This window comes from Xyrauchen texanus, chromosome 33 (assembly GCF_025860055.1).
Source record: "Xyrauchen texanus isolate HMW12.3.18 chromosome 33, RBS_HiC_50CHRs, whole genome shotgun sequence".
NCBI lineage: Eukaryota > Metazoa > Chordata > Actinopteri > Cypriniformes > Catostomidae > Xyrauchen > Xyrauchen texanus.
The window spans coordinates 21,783,036-21,791,444 of NC_068308.1; the positions used below are offsets into that span (position 1 = coordinate 21,783,036).

Here is an 8,409-nt window from a genome sequence, read left to right on the forward strand (position 1 = left end):
GAAAAAGAAATAAATAAATCTGAAAGAGCTGATTGACAGTAGTTCTATTAGAGACCCAGACAAACAGTGGGGCAGCGAAAGCACAAGCTGCGTGTCACCATAAAAACCTATCCTGAGGAAAGAATACTTAAAATATTTATTACAAAACAGTACCGAATGAGACAGATTTCATAAATCCTGCCCAGTGCAAACAGAGCTCAGACAATTAACAAATTCTAGGGACATAGAAATGAAGTGAGCAGAAAGATAAAGAATTTTTTTTTTTAGGAAAGAATAGGAAATTAAACTTGAGGAAAGCAAAGCTGTACTGATGATCTGTATAAAGTTAGGGACAGGCACAAGAGAGGGACAGAAAGAAAAAAGGAGATAAGTCGTACAGAAAAACATCTGAATATCCCTCCTGGCACGAGTGTTGAGTGTGACACACGCATTTTATAGATGAATTTTTAGAGAAGAGATCTTATCATTATCACTTATCCTCAATTAAACAGCCAGCTTTCCAGAGCAAGATAAAACCAGCTGTATAAATGATTTACACCGAGAGAAGGCAAGCCTCAGCCATAGAGCACAGCAGTCTCCCCTAGATTTAAGAGTGAGTACAGTATTAACTTCATACAAAACAGCATAACCACCGGGAATTTACGAGTGCCTTCACTTACAAGTGTACACATATACAGTACTTAAGGTTTGAGTGGAAATTGTGGAGTGGGTGTATTGTTGTAGATATCTTGCCATCTATTTTATTTTTTCAGAATATTCCAACATCAAAAATATTCTGAAAAATTTGGCACATATGTAATAGGTCTCAGCTAAATACACTTTGAAGGAGAAATGGATGCTTTTAAAGGAATATTCAGGGTTCAGTACAAGTTAAGCTCAAATGGACAGCATTTAATTGTGGCATAATGTTGATTAGCATAAACATTTATTTTGACTTGTCCCATTTAAAAAAAAAAAAAAAACAACAACAAAAAATAAACATTCTTGCCATGACGACGTAACGCAGTAAACACTAAAATGACAATTTAATCAAATTCACAGCTCAAATAAAACACACATTTAACAGAAGAATCAATGTAAGTGATTTTATAAAATAAGAAGCTTTACATTGCTGCCATTAAAACCGCTATAAATTGATCCTATTCACGCCCACTGTAAGTGCCTCACTGTAACCTCGAAGAAAAGAAGGGACAGGTCTAAATTATTAATGTTGTCGATTGAGCTTAACTTGAACTGAACCTGGACTATTCCTTTAAAGCAGCTGTATGCATCCCAGAGGACAGAAACACACCAGAAGCTTGATCTGATGTCACATAATTTCACTACTCACTTTGTCCAGTAGAGAGAGCAAAACCTCATAATGAGGTCGTGAGAGCTTACAACAAGCTGATCTAGATCTGGACACTGCTCTTGTAACGAGTAACAAACTGTTCCATTCTGACAGGAACTTCACCTTCTGCCACCGTTTTATCCATTCTTATGCAAAAGAAAAAGTATTGCTTCTTAATGTTTAAACTTTAATTTAATGATGATGAGCATCACTTTACAACAGTTTGCTTCAGGACCCAGATATTATTTTGGGCATCTAGCAGCGACCCAACACAGAAAAGTTGCTTATTGTACAGTAATGAATAAAATGGCCTTAAAATCAAACACTCAAATGTATCAATACTATGGTTTGATTGACATTAACAACAAACGATATGGGAAGCATTTCCTCCCTATTAACAGTTAATAAGATTTTTTATTTTGCAATCTAAACTACACATGATTACATGGTCAATTGCATTTTATTATTGTATTTAACAGTTTTGTCCCTGCTGTCCACGATCAGAACACAAAATTATATAAAAAATAAAAAAAGTCTATTATTTGTGTCTATTATTTTCCATCATTTAATCTATGAGAAACACTGCGCGCTATGCGAGCAAGCCATGAAGCGGTGCTGTGAAAGAGATCCAGATTTACTGTAGGCTTCATTTCCTGAGCAGAAAAAGACACTCTGCAGCCTTACAGTCAAACTGGATTAGTCATTAAAAAGCGAAAATTGCACATAATTTTCAACATATAAGAGCATTAGGGCACTAAAAATTCACTTACTTACAACCGATTAATGAGGAGCAGAATGGGGTAATCTGGAGAAAGGAAAGTGCGAGAATTCTTTTCTATGGAACTTTGTTTGGCTGCTGTATTTCTTTAATTCAAGCTAATGAGGCAGTTGGACCGGAGCTAGCGAGACAAACAGCCTGTGGTCACCTCTACACACTGATGCAGTAACAAAGTTTGTCTGTGAATGTGTGAACGTGCGATTATACTCGAAGCTTGTTCTTTGAGCCATCCGGGCAATGACTGAATGTAGTTTGGTGTGTGTAATATGTTCTGCGGTTTAAAGACATGCACAATTTCTAAATATAACACTAATACTGCCATGAAAATTTTGGTGTGCACACTTCACATCATGAAAGGATATATATACACTGCCCTCTGTACAAGTGTGAAGAAAGGCAAACATGAAGACAAGTAAATGTAAAGCCCAGGTAATGTACACTGCAAAATTACCCCTACATAAACAACCATTAAAAACAAGTCAAATCATTCATGCATTACTTTATAGACATGTAATCTCCCAGAAATACAAACGCCTGTCTATACCTCGGAAAAGACCAGAAGAAAGGAGAGAGGAAGGAAAAAACATAACCTTAACTCAAAAATAAAACATATTTAGTTTGGCTCAGACTGAGTTTCAGATTCTGATGGTAATGACATTATAACAGCACTACTGTACAAACCCTCATAAATAAGCACTGTGGTTTCAGACAAATAGAATGCTGGGAAGGGCATGTTACAAACACATCCTGTCAAGTATTGAACACAGCACTGTAACAAATGCATCCCCAGACACCTCACACAAATCATGAAAAAACGAACTTTTAAAATCCACTTTCCAAATGTAGAAGTGTAGAGAGGCTCATTTGGTGAGAATCAAACTGGATATTTTCATCAAGACTAGCTTCTTTTTGGTAGAGGATGAGCACCTCCCTTTGGGAAAATCACATTCGTTATTCTGTGTTTTACTGGGCTAAAAATATCTACCTGTGGCTGAACTTTGCTGGGCTGTTTTTCTTTATGTGATTTATTACTCACTACGCTGGAGATCATCTTTTTGAAAAAGTAAATAAAATATACACACACTGTGTACTCTGGTGTTTAACACAACATCAATGACAATCTTATTTAGAGTATGTCTTCAATTAAATGATTTCTATACAGGAAAAAGGGATGTTAAAGGAGCTGATATGTCTCAATATGTGCCAATAATGGAGGGTCAATCTCAACATATCCCTTTTAAGATACGTGCTAGCTGTTTAAACTGCAACATAAGGCACATTCATAGTGTAATGATGCTGCTAAGCACAGTTACGGAATAATAATGACTACAAATAGTTGGATAAGCAGTATCAATGGACTGGAATGAATTAATGAACAAGTAATTAGCAAGCAATACGTTTCTGAGAAGTTTTGCACAGGCCTAGCGCTGTTATGACTCACACCATGTCCTAACCAGACACGGTGTGGCAAGTGCCCAGCAACAAGTGAAAAGAAGCGAAAGCCTGTGCAGGAGGTGTTTTTAAAGTGATCCCATGGTTGCACTTGTACTGGCTCCAAAGCTTGACTCTGATATGGTGAATCTAGGCGACTATAAGACGACAAGGCACTGCAAAACAATCAAAACCAATCAGAAGATATATATATATATATATATATATAAAATGTACAGTTATGAGAAGTACGATTTTGGACTACGCTTGGTTAGGCATTGTTGTATTCTCCAGAAGTAGTATCCCAGCTCTGAACAATAATACTATAACAGCAGGGGATATTGAAAAGAAAAACATTTAAATACACACTCACATTTACACTCATAAGTTGTGCTCCAAATTTGGGTACAGATATGTTGTTTAGTGGAGCTCTTGATCAACCATGCAAGATAGCTGTCCAACTTATAAGTGAGTTAATAAAACAATGACTTCATAAGAAATATTTGTAAAAACATCAGGAAATGTTTTGTTGGATAGGAAAGTAATACCTGGTGGAAACCAATCAAACTTTAAACTCAAAACTGTCTAATACTGATTCAACTGTTCTTAGCTCAATAACATCAAAGTACAGGTTGAAGTGGCAGTACATGACCGTATAAGGAAGTAAAAAGTGCTAAATAATGCTACAGTAGGTATATTTTTGCCATTTCCTGTCAGTAGCGAGGGAGATGCATATCTCTACTGCATACTTTAGAGTAGTCTGTTTTCTGACAAGTTTTTGAGTATCAATCACTGTTTCTAAAGGTGCAATCTAATGTGTTCTTGCGTTCTTGTTTGACGTTATCATCCACTGCCAAAGTTCAATTCCAATACTCAAGAACACAAGTACAGACGCTGCATTAAAATATCCATACTTCCCTACTATATCCTCGTGCGACTCTGCGTGCACATGCGTGGACACTTAATATATTTCATTTCATTTAAACTGACTGATCAAAGTTTAGGAGACACTGGGCTGTCAGGAAAGGGTTAAACTTATGATGTACAGAGTCATGTGTCAAAACAACATGGCACCAATTAAAGCAGAGTTTGACTTTGGGTGAAACGTCAGCAGAACTACATCTGGTAAGAAACCTAATTACTGTATGTTTTTACACTGAAACCTGATTGAGTCAAAACATTTACATTTATGCATTTGGCAGACGCTTTTATCCAAAGCGACTTACAGTACATTTATTACAGGGACAATCCCCCCGGAGTAACCTGGAGTTAAGTACCTTGCTCAAGGGCACAATGGTGGTGGCAGTGGGGATCGAACCAGCAACCTTCTGATTAACAATTAGGTGCTTTAGCCCACTACGCCACCAAACATTAAATAGGGAGCAAGGGAGCATCCTAGAGCTTTCCTTTGCAGCTAAGTGCATTCACTCCTAATATTTGACCAAATTTTCAGTTTCAGGCTGCAGATGATGTTTGAACAGCTCAACATGTTTGGCAACATCTCAAAATGAATTACCAACACTCCTGAAAACAAACAATTTGAAAAAATAAATACAAATCTTTCTATAGCTTGTTATTATTTAAAATTTCACAACTTTGTCCCACTGTTGCCTCAATTGGAATGACTGGACACTTTGCGATCCCATAATCCCTCAGGTGCTGATGAGACTTCATGTTTAAAATGCTGGATTTAAAAGAACGTTGGTGAACCGAGAGTCAGGCGGTTCTATTCAACTGTAGGTGATATATATATATATACTAACATACATACATACATATCACTTACATACATACCTTTAGAATGTACTATTTTACTGGCTGAGAAATGCGTCCTTCATAAAATACAGTACATACTCTGACTGTAAACTATTTCGGATGCAGGGCGAGAATACATAAAATTACCCGAATGTGTTCTTGATCAAGCCGAATATCGAGGATGCGTCAGAAGGTGACTTGTGTGTAGAGCCAATGTGAAGTCCCTGAAGTCATAGCAGAAATACGATGGCAGAGGAAGGAAATGTATCATTGTGTTTTCCCTCATGAGTTAATTGCAGTAAGCAAGCTTAAATCTGACAGCTTGTGAGAGTTATTATTATACTCCGTCAACATATTTTGTTTTTATAGACATCATTTTATTGAAGTAATAAACACATGGATGAAACAAGTGTTAACAAACTTTTTTCTTTCAGCATGTCACTAGTCCTGCAATACCTCACTGGTGTGATGATAATAATGCTGTTACTGGTGTGTGATTATGCCAGTAGTTCTGCCACTGGCTTCAAATGTGCTGGGACAGGCAACTGCGCAACAAGTAGATCACAGCACATCTCTCATTAGAACAGACGTCTGTGTTCTCTGCATTCTTAGTATTGAGTAATGCCCAATTAGACCAGATATTTACTGAGCCTGTCAAACCCAGCAAGTTCTGGCTCACGCCGATGCAGTTTTCTATGGGACCCATCAGCTGTTGAGCAACAGATTTCAGCAAAAGGCGTAGTTCACCCAAATATTACAATGTTGTCATAATTACCCTTATGCCGATCCAAACCTACAGTACTGTGCAAAAGTCTTTAGGCACATAAGATGTTTCGCAAAAGCATTTGTCTTAAGATGGTTATTTATATTTTCAGCTTTAGTGTGTCAGTAGGAAATATAAATGTTAGATTCCCAAACATTACTTTTGCAAATAGAAAAGATTAGAATAGAAGTACAAGGAGCCCTGCAAAAGATGTCATGGCCCCTACAGAGCCCCCCCCACTGAACATCGAGTCAGTCTGAGATTACATAAAGAGACAGAAGCAATTGAGACAAACTAAATAGATAGAAGAACTGTGGCAAATTCTCCAAGAAGCTTGGAATATCCTATCTGCCAACAACCAAGAAAAACTGTGTCCAGGTGTATCTAGGAGAATTTGTGCTGTTGTAAAGGCAAAGGTGGTCACACCGAATATTGATTTAGTTTTTTTGAGTTTACTGGATTTTGTATGACTAAGTGATAAATGAAAACTATTTATGTCATTATTTTTAAGACATCCTCATGATGCAACATTTTTCACAAGTGCCTAAACTGTTGCACAGCACTGTACATTAAGTTTTTGCAGAACACTAAAGTCACAAATCCAGAGCACAAATCCAATATTGCAAATGGTCAATAACCTTCAAACCTCATTGGTTCTTGTGCATCTCGTGACCAAACATTATGACAGAGGAACCAATGAGGTTTGATGAATTTGACCTTTCAGCATATTTGATTTGTGCTCTGTTTACAAGAGTTGAGTTGAGAGTAAATTACCATTTTCGGTAGGTTCATGAAAAGTGTTCGTAAGCTTTCATAAGACTTGGAATATGATGACCGAGTAGCATGGACTATTTTTATGACACACTTCGGTGCTTAAGCTTTAAAGTGAGGCACAATCAACAACTATTGCATGGAAATCAGCATCACAACATTCTTTAAAATATACATTTTTGTTTTCTGCAGAAGATGGTTTGGAATGAGATGAGGGTGAGTAAATAATGACAGAATTTTAGTTTCTGGGTGAACTATTCCGGTAAGTCTTTGAGAACACCTTTCTGAAATACTGACGGAGGTTGGCGTGTACGTATACACCAAGTTTATGTGTGAATGTGCTTTTTTTACCTTTAAGTATTTGACTAGTTTCTGAATTTGCCAGTATTCAGAGGGCAGATCAGTTGTGGCCTTGGCACGTCTGTCTGGCTTTTCCCCATCTTACCCTCTGATGAACTCTCACTTAAGTCATCAGCTCCACCTGGGGTCTTACTGCGCACACACACATCTATTCATCTATTAGATATTAATATTGAGGCTGGCCTAAATTTCAGTCTCTCAGGTACACACTGCGAGTACACTCCCACAGAATTTTCTCAGGAAAGAAAAAATAATTATCCATACATCCATATACACATATATATATATATATATATATACATATATATATATATATATATATATATATATATATATATATATATATATATATATATATTCTTTCTGTAATAAATAGAGCTTAATCCATGAAATATCAAGAAAATCAGGGGAGAGTCAGAGCAGGTGCATGCCAAACAAAACAGCCAATTCTCTCCAAGCTCTGGTAAAGTCTCTCAGAATCCGATGCAGAATGAATTTTTGCTCCCTGAAAGGCCTTCATGCTGAAACCCTTGGATAAAAAGGCCATCAAACTCAGGGGTGTATTTGAAGTGTCATCTTAAGCCATGGCATCAAATTAAACTGCAGAGTGAAGGAGAGAACACAGAAAAAAAAACAACACAAAAAGAGAGAGAGGATGACTGGAGTGGTTAACAGAGCATTTCTGAAATCTCTTTCATCGTGAGCTAATACACGCACACAAACGCAGATGGCCATTAAGGCGGATTGGGCTACTGAAATGAATGTATCGTGAAACGAGTCATGAAACTCAGCACACACAGAGAAGAGGCCAGAGGGACTAAGATGTGTTTTCCAGTGGGTAACTGTATTGAAGGACACCAGTGCACTCCTCTCTCTGTAATGCACAACAAGATAAACACTTACTTTGGTTCAAGTCACTCACTGCTACCTTTGTGTGAACTCTATTCCTTGTCATTTGCACTGAACTGGACTCTAACATTTGGACGCTAACTGCATTTCGTTGTATCAATAGTTATACTCTGCACAATGATAATTTAGGCAAATCTAACCTACTATAATTTTAACCAAACAGTTAACCAAAAAAGAACAATTGTGTCATCAGTGACTCAACATGTTCCAAAACCATGACTTTTTCTTCAAAAACGAGATCCCTGTTGTGTGCTTTTTAAAAATGAACAAATCCATGTATTCAATCAATAAATAAGACATTATTTTGCAAAT

The 8,409-nt window shown here is 37.0% G+C and overlaps 1 pseudogene; it reads right to left on the reverse strand.

The window, feature by feature from the left end:
* Nucleotides 1–8,167, reverse strand: part of LOC127626670 (outer dynein arm-docking complex subunit 2-like) — a 47,386-nt pseudogene extending 39,219 nt beyond the window's left edge.
* Nucleotides 8,168–8,409: the final 242 nt, after the last annotated feature.